Genomic DNA, 14,697 nt, shown 5'->3' on the forward strand with positions numbered 1-14,697 from the left:
CTTAGTCTCAGTTTTATCTTTTCTACTTCGTGCATAACAAATTGTACTTCAGAGGCTTCTTATGAAGAGTAAATAAGATGCCAAGAACTGTGTCGACACACTGAAAGCAATCATGTCACATTGTGGGCTGCAACTGCCAGTAAAATTTTTCTTTTTGGTGCTAATGTACACATTTCCTATTGATCTCATTGCAGCTTGAAGTACTTTTCTGTTACTGTCCTGAGTATGTATTTTTTTAAAAAGTTACTTTTTAATTGTGTATTCCTAACAGTTGGTTATAATATGATGTGTCAGTGAAGATGGGAGTGTTTGTTTCTGATTTCCACAACAAAATTCTTGCTTTTTCTTCCCACCACTCTTTCCTATGGAAACAGCATAGCATTGCTGGATTTCTGCAAAAGTGTTTGGAAAAGACCAATGGGTAGATTCTCTAGATGCTGGAATCAGTAGATGATTAATTTCTTTAATAGAGAGTTATGTCTTTTTCATGTTTGCATTCCCAGAACCCAACTTGCATAAATAGTTTTGGTAATGAATATTTTATAGAGTGTATGGAGGTGGGGCAAAACTCCTTCCAAATTCTAATGTACTTAAAAGAAACTTCAATCAATTTTCTAACTTAAAGTATAGACCATGCCCTGGATAATGTTATAACAGATTAAGGGGCCTTATCTAATTATTGCAGACAAGATTTTGATGCCCAGGAGAAGGGAAGCCAGAATAAACAGGAGCTCTTAGAGAATACTGCTTTAACAAGGATTATTTCTAACCAAGTGTGCTATATACTATACCAGTACCAATATTTTTATAAAATGTGTAATAGGAATATTTAAAATGTTGATAACAAAATAACTTTCCCCAATAGTACTATTTATTGATTCAACACATATGACTTTGCATTGCTGCAGCATTTCATTCCTGCCTATGAAAATTCATATCTAAAAAGTTTTTGATCAATGCTCTACTGCTGCCCAGAGTTGATTACAACTCACAGTTATTTTTTTGTTAAAAATTTTGTTTATTTATTTTTAGAGAGGGGAATGGAGAGAGAAAAAGAGAGAGAAAAACATCAATGTGTGGTTGCCTCTCACATGCTCCCACTGGGGACCCGGCCTACAACCCAGTCATGTGCCTTCACCAGAAATCGAACCAGTGACCCTGGGGCTCACAGGCTGGCACTCAATCCACTGAGAGACACCAGCCAGGGCAACTCACAGTTATTTTTTTTAAATGACTACATAGGCTTCCAGCCAAGATGGAGGCATAGGTAGATACACTTTATTTCCTCGCACAACCAAAAGAAGAGTAACAAACAATTGAAAAACAAACAACCAGAACTTCCAGAAAATTGAACTGTATAGAAGTCTGACAACCAAGGAATTAAAGAAATGTTCATTCAGACTGTGCCACAATGCAGGAAAGTGGGTTGCCCCACCCTGGCAAATACCTAAGGCTCTGCCAATTTCAACCTAACAGGTGCACTGAGACAAAGAAATACACCCCAAATGAAAGAACAAATCAAAACTCCAGAAAAAGAACTAAGCAACAAGGAAATAGCCAACCTATTTGATGCAGAGTTCAAAACACTGGTAATCAGGATGCTCACAGAAATAACTGAGTGTGATCACAAAGTAAAGGAAGAAGTGAAGGCTATGCAAAGTGACATAAAGAAAAAATATACAGGGAACCAACAGTGAAGGGAAGGAAACTGGGACTCAAATCAAAGATTTGGAACAAAGGGAAGAAATAAACATTCAACCAGAATAGAAGGAGAAACAAGAATTAAAAAAAAAAAAGATAAGAAGCTTAGGAACTTCTGGGTCAACTTTAAACATTCCAACATCCAAATCATAGGGGTGCCAGAAGAAGAAGAAGAGGAAAAGCAAGAAATTGAAAACTTATTTGAAAAATAATGAAGGACAACTTCCTCAATCTGGCTAAGGAACTAGATGAGCAAGTTCAGGAAGCTCAGAGTCCCAAAGAAGTTGGATCCAATGAGGAACACACCAAGGCACATCATAATTAAATTATCCAAGATGAAAGATAAGGAGAGACTCTTAAAAACAGCAAGAGAAAAGGAGACAGATACCTACAAAGGAATTCCCATAAGACTATCAGCTGATTTCTCAAAGGAAATCTTATAGGCAAGAAAAGACTGGAAAGAAGTATTCAAAGTCATGAAAAACAAGGACCTACAATGTAGATTACTCTATCTAGCAAAGCCATCATTTAGAATGGGAGGGCAGATAAAGTGCTTCCCAGATAAGGTCAAGTTAAAGGAGTTCATCATCACCAAGCCCTTATTATATGAAATGTTAAAGGGGCTTGTCTAAGAAAAAAAATAAAAAATATGGACAGTAAAATGACAACAAATTCACAACTATCAACAACTGCAACTAAAAACAAAAACAAACTAAGCAAACAACTAGAACAGGAACAGAATCACAGAAATGGAAATCATATGGAGGGTTATCAGCAGGGAGGTGGAAGAGGGAGGATGGGGGAAAAGGTACAAGGAATAAGAAGCATAATTGGTAGGTACCAGACAGATGGGGTGGGGGGGGGGCTAAGAATAGTATGGGAAATGGAGAATCCAAAGAACTTATATGTACGACCCATGGAGGTGGAGAGGGGTGGAATGCTAGAGGGAAGCAGGTGCAGATGGAGGAGGATAAAGGGGAGAAAAAAATGGTACAACTGTAATAGCATAATTAATAAAATGCACTTAAAATTTGAAAAAAAAGACTGCAAAAATTTTCTACATTGTGCACAGTTTAGTTATCCCAGCTCGCGTGGACCAACGTCTCCTATTTCTCCATTTCAACAGGAGAAGAGATTAGAAGAATCTACTCATCATTAATCAGCTGACTGCCAGAACCCAGCTCTTTTTTCCCTCCCTTGTCTAGGCATGGAATTCTACAAAAGCTACCAATAAGGTTCATAAAATAGAGTGAATGCGACATGGGGAATTAACATTTATTACAGTGTCCCCTGCTGTGTAAGACTAATTACATGGAAATTTCATTTAATGATTAGAGGTCTATGCTTTGCACACCATCTCAGACCTGTGTGTGTGTGCAAGAAAAGAAATGAGATTTGCTGAAGGAGACCTCTGGGACCATACAGTTTTTGCTTTGTTTTTGGCTTCTACATTTTTATCCGTTGAATATTGTTTTAAATTATTGAATTAGATCAGTGTGCTTCTATGACTGAACAAATCATTCTGTCAATATAAACCATGTTGATAAGTCTAATCTGCCAAAATGTCTTAAAATGCCATCCATGCTTTTTTTTTGTTTTTAGGAATCAGAGTCTACTCTCAAGAAGAGTTCTATTTGCTGGCTCACTCTTGTCACTGTCATCCATTAGATTCCATTTCATCTGCAAACAGCTTGTTTTGTTTTTCCTCAGCTCACAAGCGCCATCAGAATACCACCTCCCTGGGGAATTAGGCTCCTCTGGCTCAGCGTGAGCTGGAGGACATTTCTGTTGGGAACTAAGTAGCTTAGAGGTGGGTTTCAAGACAAGGGTAGCTACAAAATAGTAGGTAGCTACTATTTTGTTTAAAAATTAAATCATTATCCTCATTAAATTGCAGGGATTTCATGAAATACATGTTCACTTGTTGAGGGTTTTATAACAGTTGGACTGAGAATGTCAATTGCCCAGTGTGACCAAGAACTGGGTCCCGGGTGTGTGGCTTATTGAGGAATCTGAGAAATGATGTCTTTCCTCAGGACAAAATAAGGATCCATAAATTTTCAAGTGAAAAAGGTGTGCTCTAGTATAAAGGGAATGGATTATTTTTAAATGCTTTAAAAATAGGTAAGGTCATATTTAAAGTGTATATTCCAGATATACAAAAATGTATGTCTCAGTTCTGAAAAATTTAAACCTTGATTTTTACCACACACAGCCCTGTTTATGGAGTACTCTTGCCAAAGAGCTAAATGTATATGCAATCACACAGCCAGGGCTAACTTCCCATTCTCAGGAAATATGGAAGCCAAAGGGATAAGTTAAGCAACACCACAAACAAGCAGACAGATGAGTCCATACATGGGACTGTTCTAGTTTTTTTTTTAACTGATTTAAAAGGGACAACATTGTGTAAGGTTAAGGTGTACAACATGTTGATTTAATACATTTATGTATTACAGTATGATTACCACCATAGCATTACAGAACCCTTCATCACATCACATAATTATTGTTTCTATTTGTGGTGAGAACAATTAAGATCTAGTCTCTTAGCAACTTTGAAGTTTATAAGGTAGTCAACAAAAGAGACAGATAGGGGATAGGGGAGACTTGTTGGTCTGGTAAATATATGCAGGAAACTTTGAAATATATTTGAAATAAGCAAATTATAAAAAATACACTTTTGAAATAATTATGAAAACTGAATATGGACTAGATATTTGAGATTACTGAGGAATTATTGTTAAATCTGTTAAATATGATCATGGGACTGTGAGTATGTAAGACAGTGGTTCTCAGTGTGGGGCCTCTGACTGCACCACCAGCATCACCTGGGAGTACATGAGAATTGAAAGTTCTCACCCCACCCCAAACCTACTGAAAATGAAATTCTGGGGCTGGGACCCAACAAAAATGTGAGCATCACTGATACAAGAAAATATCCATATATTCAAAGAGTACATAGGGGTGAAATTATATAAGGTCTGATGATGGTATTACAATACTTCAATTAAAATAAAGGTAAAAATTTGATGAAGCAAGTACGGCAAAATCTTAATTGTTTTATTGAGTAATATGTTTATGTGGCTGTGTTATATGATTCTTTCTATTTTTGTGTATGTTCATTAGACAGTTTTTGGAAACCTCACAACATACTTGCACACAAAAGGGGAATCCTTCTCAGAGAAAACAAACAAGCAAACAAAAACTTGATTTTAAATTTTATAAAAACTTCAAGTTTGCCTACAGAAAACTGGGGTAAATGTAGGCTTTGCCTTGAACCACTTGACTGGATGGTCTTGGTAAGCCCGTTTCCAGGAACCTCGTCATTCTCATCTGTGAGATGAAGAGGTTCAGCCTGTGATCCCTTGTGAAGGCTCTTTCAGGCTTGCTCTTCCTGATTCTCTGAGCATTCAGATAAGTGGTCAGGAATGCTCCTCAGCTGTGTTTCTCAAGTCTGGAGTTTGATCTGTGGGTGAGCATGTTTCTCTCTCCCTCTCCCTCTTTCTTTCACATCCATTTTTTAGAGGGTAGCAACATTCTGTGGGATGATTGAAGCCCAGGCACATCACCCTCTGACAGAGTAGATAGGGTATGAAATTCCATGAAGAAGATCCCCAAGGATATGAAATGTGACCTGCCTTCCAGGTTGGGCCAGAGATGGTGAAGGCCCAAAGTTTGGTACCTGCTGCTCCTGGCATTTGCCTTGAGTCCTTTCTTTTGCCTTTAACCACTGCTGTGGTCATCACCTCCTCAAACAGGGTGTCAACTCTGAGTGGGTTCAGGAGCCTTAATTCATAGCTACCACACTTCAATGACCCTACTGATTAGAATAGTCAAAGCCATGCACCTAGTTTGACAGATGGCAGTGGTATCCTCACTACTGGGTTAAGTCAGGTTATCTAGTAAACCATACAAATGCAGAATTGCTTGGTTAATTCAGGCCTCTTGTGTGTCCATGTTGAGGGGCTAGACAAGAGGAAGGGAGCCTCTCTCTGAGGAGGCTTTGAGGGCATGCCAGGCCAGTCTTGGGGAGGGGAGGGCTAAGGAAGAGATGATGGGAATATGGGAACATGTGTGTGGAAAGACTACACATTGGCATTGGCAGGAGGAAGGGAAAATGAAACAGGAGGAAGCTCGTGAGGATGAGGAACAACAGCTGCAGAGTCCAGCAGCCAGGAGATGTATCCTCTACCTACTCCTTATTAGATTACCTGATAGAAATGTAATTCCCAGAAGTGCAGGCAATCAGTGATAGAGTTCCTGCTGACAGAGCAGGTTCTGGAGGCCTCTTCCCAGTGAAGGCATTTGCTTATTTTCTCTTCTCATGTTCCTTCATGCCTTTCATTTTCCTACCTTGACTTTGACCCTGCCTGTGCCTTAGCAAACAAGGTATGCCCATGGGCATTGGCTAAAATATGACAATAATAGTAGTAATAGTTGTTTGTTGAGCACTTATGTACAAGCAATTGAATTGAACACTTGATAAATATTGTATTTAATTCAAACCACAATCTGTATGATAGCTATTGTACTCATTTTACAGATAAAGAACAGAAAGTCAAAGAAGTGAGGTAAGTTGTCTGGGTCACTCAGCTAGTGAGTGTCAGGACCTGGAGTTCAAGCCAGGTCTGACCCACTGCAGTTGTGGTCCCTCATGTCTGCCTCACTACTGTACCTTCTTCCATGGTGACAGGGACTGGAGGGAAAACCTGGAGCCAGAGCAGTGGGGCTGTCTGTTGAGAGGGCCACACAGTGGAGTGGCTGTAGTACCCTATGCTCCTTCATTTTCCTTAAGGCCCATAATCATGTAGAAAAGCCATTCCCCAGTATAAAGAAATATGCAAGTATTTACCATAGCACGTTAAAAGGAAATGAATGTGTTGTTCACTTTTAGTAGGGAAATTAATTTCTGGAGCGGAGTCTGAACAAACCCAGAGTCCTCCCCCGGGAAAGCTTTCTTGGTCAGTTGTGTTGCACTGAATCTCTGGTGGCTACATTACTTTGCAGTCTTGTAGGTTTCTTTTTCCTTCTTAGGAGTATATAGCTACTCTTCTCCTGTAGGATAGGCAGAGAAAAAGAAGATAGAATTCCAGAATGCATCTAAAACTCCTTCCTACCCTGCAGCTGCTACCTCTCAATTAGAAGAGCCAAATGTGGACCAGCAGCTTGTTTGCAGAGTGGCAGCAATAGTGGAGGGTCTCACTGAGACAGGGGATGGGGAGGGCAAAGATGGGGTTGGCTGAAGAAAGCTGTAGATAGAACCAGCAACTGCAGCGACATCTGTGGGGTCACACTAGGGCTTACCTGGAACTCCCACATACATTAATTACCAGGAGATCTGCACAGAAATCTCCATGAGGTGAGCAGGTATATTTCTGTCTGCTTTTTTTAAAAAAATCATTTATTTGGTTTATGCCCTACATCATTCCAGAAAGGATTTAGGAGACTTACATTCAACGTAAAAGAGAAAATGCATTTAAAACAAAGGTGTTAGGAATTAGAGAGAAAATATTCTTTTTGACAGGGTTGTATTTTACCTTCTTAATTTTGTATCCAAAGCACTCTGGAACCCTTAAAACCACTCTTGCTTGCTCTGTTTTCAGGAAAAAATAACTTTAATGTTATTCATCAGTGAAATTACTTGCTTGGACACTTTCATCCTGAAACATCATTGTATAAGATTAGGAAGCAGCTGCTGAGGAATTACTCCATAGACAGAAGTGGGTACTTTTCATTCCTATTTGTTCCCAAGCACTTTCCACCTCTGCTTATGCTTCTGTTTCTGTTCGTGTGGGTGTGCAGTAGGTGTGCATAAAATGCATATTTTTCATAATCTCCCAAAAGACATAAACCTCTTCAATAGCATGTACTTTCTGGGATTGCTAACCATCCTGTCTCACGAGCAGGGAATGCCATCTCCATTGGAAAGAGGCTGGAACCAAGACTCAGGGAAGGTACTAGCCAAGTAAAAAGCAAAGGGAAGACTTGATGTTGAATCCCTGTCCTCTGCTCCACTGCGTTGCCTTGTCCGCTGTGGCCATGGAGCTATCTTCTCTGAACTGTAACAGCGAACACAGCCCTGTCACTGTGATTAGCTGTGTTGATGTCTGCGAAGCACTCAAAAATCATCAGTTCATTCAACAGTATTCATTGAATACCTATCATATATTCATCACTGTTCCAGATACAGTGGACACAGCAGTAGACACAAACAAAAAAACAACTAATCCCTGTCTTCATGGAGCTCACACTGAGGACCAAAATATGATCAGTAAGTTCTATACTTGGTTAGCCGGGCATATGTGTGATGGAGAGAAACAAGGCAGAAAACAGGACAGGAAGTACCTACATCTGTTCCATGGTTTTATGGTCCATAGAATAGGAAGCTTTGTATTGGTATATAATGCATAATGGTGATCCTACCCAGTTTTATGTAATGTGTTTTAAGAATATGGCATAACCCTGGGGAAGTAGCCTGACAGCTAATTCCAACAGCGTTCCATGGAGAGTCACTTCTGACCACAGGCTTTGCCAGTTAAGCTTTTGGTTTCTCTAGCTTCATTCCTGCCAAGAGGCCTCCTTGCTCCTCAGGGGATTGCTTTTCTCACATTTCAGAGGGACAGTGCATTCTTGTGTCAGGTGTGAAAGGGATCTTTCCCACTGGATGCCAATGAGAAGAAGCACCAGGGAAGGCTGGCTGGCAGAGCCCACACTCTCCTCTCTAACTGGGTTATTCTGTGCACTAGCTTATCTCACTGAGAGATCTTCCTGCTGTTGCTCCGTTTGTACCAACACCTAACATCAGTATTCTCCGGGACACATCTTTGCAAAGGAGAACTTAAGGGAGGGGATGAAATTCTAAAAACTCAAAACTTCACACTGGCCTTTTGAAAAAAAATACGTAGAAAAACTTCTGGAACAAGGTCCCAAGTTGTATATATATGTAACATCTGAAGTGCTTACTGGTCTTGGTGGGTGCAGCTCAAATAGCACATCATTTGAGTTTGGCACTTTGAAAAAAATTTTAATTGGGGGAACACACAGGGCACGGAGGGGGAACATTGGAAGATAATTTGAAGAGAGGAACACAAAGAAAATATTTCAAATGTATAGGCTGCCTTAATTTTAGCTGCACAACATTGTGATTTGGATGTGTTTGCTTTTATTTTTAAGTTTATTTTTTAAGAAAAAGTGAGATAGCCCTGGCTGAGTGGTTCAATTGGTTGGACTGTCACCCCATATACCAAAAGGCTGAAGGTTCTATCCCCGGTTGGGGCATGTATGGGAGACAACTGATCGATGTTTCTCTCTCTCACGCTGATGTTTCTTTTTCTCTCTTTCTTCCTCTCTCTCTAAAATTAGCATATCCTTGGGTGAGGAATTTTTTTAAAAGGGGAGATAGCTAAATGAGTGAAAGGTGAAGCAACTCCTCCAGGGTCATAGTTTTCTTTTACCTTTCAGTGCCCTTACACTTGACCTTGTGGCTGACTGTCCCACAGTTGGTTATGAAGTACTCCCAGCCCACTGCTGTTTCCCCTCTTGCTCATGGCAAATCCAGACACCTGGAGAGCAGCAGCCAGGTGCGAGGTGGGGTGGTGGTGCACCTAGAGAACCTGTTTTGAAATTGCATTTGCATGGCAAGTGCACTGTTTTTATATAGATTGCTGTTTATTGAGTGGTTTGGGACGAGATGGGCTGGAACTGTGAGCTCAGTGACTTTTTCCCACTGCTTCCAGAGCCATCGTTAGGCCATTGAAAACAGCCTTGCTATTATTTTATTTTGTCTCTTCTTTTAAACTTTATGTCACTTCCTATAACCCCCTTTAAAATTAGTGGAATTATCTAATTTGATAATTCACTAGGTCTACTTATCATTTCATAGAAAGCGGTGTTTTCCTGGCTGTTTTGTAGTGTTTGTACTTAAAAAAGCTTTGTGGTTTAATGTAGGGTCTTGGACTAATATCTTGTCCACTGCACAGGCTGTGTTCTTTTGAACTCCAAGCAGATAATTTGACATATGTACTTTTACATAAAAGTAACAACTGGAAAGGTTAATTATGTTATTATAAACAGCTGGAAAGGTTAATGGCTCCCTACTTTGCCCCAAAGATGTATGAACATGCCTCTGTGGCTTTAGGATCCTTTGAAGAAAGCATCAGTACTCACAGTTGTCATTACTCATGATTGTAGAAAGTTAGGGATTGAGAGGCTATAATCGTTCTACTGAGAAGATTATCTAGCTTCATCCCTGTTCCTAACAGAGTTCTAGAGATGAAGCAACCTCCTTAAGGTAGGTAGCCAACTGGTGCCAGAGCCAGGATTAGGACAAGGTCTCCAGTATTCCAGCCAATGCACTTTCCTCAGGGTTGTGATCCTGTTTGCACTCTTTTGCCCGCTCATTTACAATCTTGTCCGTATTCTGACAGCCCCATTAGAGATCATCTGTTCTCTTTGGAACAAGGAAACCCAGAGACATCACGTGGTCTTGTCCAGCCTCACAGAGGTTGTGGGTACTAGAAGTGGGACTAGAGGCCAGGTTCTCTGACTCCAACCCAGTGCTTTTTTAACCAATACCCTGATTTTTCACAGATGGCTGCGCCTTGGACAGTGTTTTAACTCAGAACCTAGAGACTGCCATGAACTCAGTCACATAGTCCTCCTTTCTTCTTGTGAGTAGAACTGTTGAAGGATGTAGTTCTGCATGATGGTGGCGCTTGACAGGGGAGGCAGAGAGATGTAGCTCCACCTCCAATTCTCTGTGATTCTGTTGATTCATGGCATATCTCGTGTACAAAGTTAGGGCATGACTTAATGTTCCTTTCTGTTGGAGAATTCTGTGCTCCTTTTCCAGCCCTGTATGTTTCTTTGTGTTTTGTCCAGTAGAGGGGGGTGTGTGCTCACAGACCAGCAGACCCCCGGGCTCCTCCTGCAAGTTGGATTATTGGGAAGACACCGGTGGTGAAAGAGATGCAAGCCTGGGCAGGACAGCACGTGGGAGGAGCTGAAGATGGTGGTGGAAGAGTTCAAGAAGCTGTGCTGCTGGGAATCAGCAAAGGAAATTAAAAGTATTCCTGGGAAACACATCCCCAGGGTCCCTGAAATTCTTTTTAGGTTAATGCCTCCCCAAGAAGAATGACAGGCTAAGAAACTGCAGGTTTGAATGTTTCTATCACAATGCTCTCTGCTCTTAGGAGTGGTGAGGGTCCTAGGTGTGATATATGCATAATGTCATGCCAGTCCTGGTCTGGGGTTCCTTTTCCAAATGACACAGTGTGGGCTACATCAGGAACAAATACAACGTTTCCTCTTAGCACCAATTGCATACAGGCTGCTTCTTCACGTCCGAAACCTGGGTGCTGAAGTCTGGGAAAGACCAGCTGATTCTCCCATTTTTAATTGAAGTGATAGACCACAGTGCATTATGACAGAGTCCTGAGAAGAAAAATGAAATGCTCATTTCTGCTGTACACAGTATAGTAGAGCAGGAAGAAGTACAAACACAGTCCTTCCTGGAGAAGCCAAAGCTGTAGGGGAGTTTCAGAGAAGTGCTGTTTAATTGACCACATTCAGCTGCTCCTAGTTTGGACTCTCAGAACTGAGACAAGCATTTATAGCCAGGAAAGAAGGAGGGAGATGGGAGGAAGACAGGGGAGGAGGGACAAGTTTAGCAGTTAGAGTTAGTAACGGGGATGAGGAAAGGAAGAAAAGGAAAATCTTGACTTTCTTCTTCAAACCCAGCTGTGGAAAATATATTTTTGAGGTCCCTTGCCTAACTTATCTGAACAATTGTGTTAGGTGGCATGGGTCATTTCAGGGTACTTCCTGGCACCTGGATGTCCCTATCTCTGTTTTCTTCCTTATAGAGAGGGTCTAGGCAGGCGTGGGAAAATCTTGATAACATGCTCCATCTGATCAGAGGCTTTCTCCTGGGATGCAAGAGCTTTTCTCACATCTACTTAAACGATATTTAGTGGCTGGCGGAGGTAGTCTTGTCATTTGAGGCTGGATCACCCCCAGAAGGTGTTTACCTAGTAAGTGTTTGCTGCATTTCCCCCATATCCCATTGCTCTGACCTGCCAACCTTGTCAATATCCCAAGGGCCTTCCCTCGTGGCCACAGCCTTTTGCCTTGAGGAGGTGGCCTGCAATGATGTTGTCACCCGTCTGTATAAAACTTTGATCATTGTGTCTCTGAAGGATATTTCCTGAAGTAAGCACTTGGCATTGCACACGACATTCAGACTCTGTGAGCAGTCATGTGGAATATACAGTGACGTGGTCCCAGCCCCATGGGTGTCCCCTGAAAGTGGTCTAAGCTGCAGCGACACACAGCAAACAAATAGGTTGGTGACCAGTTACCATTACAGGCTTTTCAAAACCTATTTCCATCTCTAGCTAACACTGACCTGTTCAGAAAGAGTACCATGTAAGTCAATAAAAATAACCATGCTCGTTCTTATTTAAAATAGGTCTTTTTGGTTTGTGGTACAATGTCACAGCATCTCATTCAACCCTCTCACCAGTCTTATGGTGGCCATCACAGGCATGGTTCATTTTACCCACGAAGAAACTGAGGCCCCAAGTATAGGTCAGCGCCACTAAAGAAACAGAGTTAGTCAGAGGTAGAACCAGAACTCACATCTAGATTTTCTCAGTACAAGTATAGTTTTTTTTTAAAGGATAACATCTTAATATATGATACAGCTAATGTGGATGATTTCATTCTAAAAACTGGGAGAACTCTAGTGTTATTAAAAGATTCAGATAATTTTCCAAGTCTTCTGGAAAAATATTTTCCCTCATTAAGAAAATATATTCTTCTTGTGATATATCGTATATACGTATATGTCATTGTAGAAATTATATATATGTTTATCATTAGATAAAACTTTGGAAACACAAGAATTAATTTTAAACTAATTTTAAATTAATTAGTTTAATTTTAAACTAATAAAACTATTCAATCCTACAAGTCTGACATAAACAAAATATTTTGAACTTTTAAAATTGTATATCTGTATTAACAAACTTTTAATTGTTTTATATTATATCACAAAATTTTCCTATGCCATTAAATTTTCTTTCTTTCTTTATTTTAATTTTATTTTAATTAATTAATTTATTTATTTATTTATTTATTTTAATTTTATTTTAATAAATTTTCTTTAGTTTTAATATTTGCCTATATTCCATGAAATAAATTCACCATAGTTTCAAACTACTCCCTTTCTCATAGGTTGTGTCAGTCCTTGCTATCAGAAACTAGTACAGCACACAACTTTTTATCTAAAGTTTTTAAAAAATTTTATCTAAATAGTTTCATAAGACTAGAGCATCTAAAAAGTATATATATGTTTGGTGTTTAAGGTAGAAACTAATGCTAGCAGAGCAAGGGCTGACTGGTACGGGGGAATGTTCTCTGAACTTGGGGGAACTGGGATCAGGAACGGAAAGACATTTGGCCAGTGGAAACTGGAGGCTCTTCCCACTGTGTTGGAGAGATCTTTTCAGATCTCAGTTCAGCCACCACTTCCTTTATAGTTTTCTCAGACATCCTCTGTCATGTACACACCAAATATCAGATTGAAAGGTCTTCTCATGTGCCTCATAGTGTTCTGCACTTGCCCTTCTGTAGCACTTCCCAGGCCTCATGCTAATGGCCTGGTTGCTTCTCAGTGGCTTTTCCAAGACCAAAAGCTCTTGAGAGTAAGGACCCTGCCTTAGTACTCAGGGCAGTGCATGATACATCATAGGTACTTGTGTTAAGTCTGCCCATGCTACCAAAACAAAACACCAGACTGGGTGGCACGAACAATAGACATTTATTTTCTCACAATTTTGGAGTCTGGAAATCCAAGACTGAGTTGCCGGCAGGGTTTGCTTCCTCTAAGGCCTCTCTTCTTGACTTGCAGATGGCTGCCCTCTTGTCGCCTCTTCACATGGTCATCCCTCTATGCACTTGTGTGCCCTTGGTGTGTCCAAATTCATTCTTCTAAGAACACCAATCAGACTAGAATATGATCTGCCCTACTGGCCTCATTTAAACTTAATCACCTCTTTTTTCTTACTTTTTTAGAAATTGAATTTATTGCTGTGACATTGGTTAATAAAGTTATATAGATTTCAGTTGTACATTTCTGTAATACATCATCTATATATTGTACTGTGTGTTCACAGCCCCAAGTCAAGTCTACTTCATCACCAATTTATGCCCCCTTTACCCTCTTCTATCTCCCCCACCCTCTCCCCCTCTGGTAATTACCATACTGTTATCTGTGTCTATTGGTTTGTTTTTTATCTTACTCCCTTCACCCTTTCATCCAGCTTCACAGCCCCCCTCCCCTCCACAGCTGTCAGTCTGTTCCTTTTTTAAAATTTTGGAATGCTTCAAAAACTATGCTTCAAAAACTATGGAATGCTTCAAGCTTCTGTTATCCTTGCAGAGGGACCATGATGATCTTCTCTGTATTGTTCCAGTTTTCGTATATGTGCTGCCCAAGTGAGCACTTACTCACCCTTCAAAGGCCCCATCTCTAAATAAAGTTACATTCTGAGGTACGAAGGGTTGGGGCAACATATAGATTTGGGAGGAACATAGTTCAGTCTCTTACCTTACTCCTTATACATTTTTTATTATGAAATACTTGACATGCTTGTAGATGAATTAGAAGATAATATTTACATTCCAGCACCCTACTTTCTGGGCGATAGCCAACTCCTCTGTGGCCAGCGGTATGAATAATGGAGGCAGTCTGGTATCTTACAAGAAGTTCCAGACCTGCACTCAGAGCCCTCAGTCTATGTCTTGGCACTGCCGGTTCCCAATCATGTGATCTCAACCACCCCCAGCGTCAGTCTCCTCACCTGTACAATTGGGATAATGACACCTACTTCAGTAGATGGTTGTGGGACTAGGTGAGCTCATGCATACGGGGGTGTCTAGTGTACTGTGTGCTGTGAAGCAGACATCTGTCAGTGGAAAGGTATGTTAGAA

General features: G+C 40.5%; 1 protein-coding gene and 1 non-coding gene across 3 annotated transcripts in view; one reads left to right on the plus strand and one right to left on the minus strand.

The window, feature by feature from the left end:
• The window catches only part of FMN1 (formin 1), a 355,246-nt gene that overhangs the window by 22,900 nt on the left and 317,649 nt on the right, over window positions 1–14,697 (plus strand). The gene's annotated exons all lie outside the window — the stretch shown is intronic.
• LOC123808997 lies at window positions 14,108–14,210 on the minus strand. Its single transcript, XR_006783879.1, has one exon. It is a non-coding gene; the product is annotated as a U6 spliceosomal RNA (small nuclear RNA).

Source organism: Phyllostomus hastatus, unplaced genomic scaffold (assembly GCF_019186645.2).
Source record: "Phyllostomus hastatus isolate PE091 unplaced genomic scaffold, TTU_PhHast_1.1 phas_scaffold_501, whole genome shotgun sequence".
In the NCBI taxonomy this organism is placed as follows: Eukaryota; Metazoa; Chordata; class Mammalia; order Chiroptera; family Phyllostomidae; genus Phyllostomus; species Phyllostomus hastatus.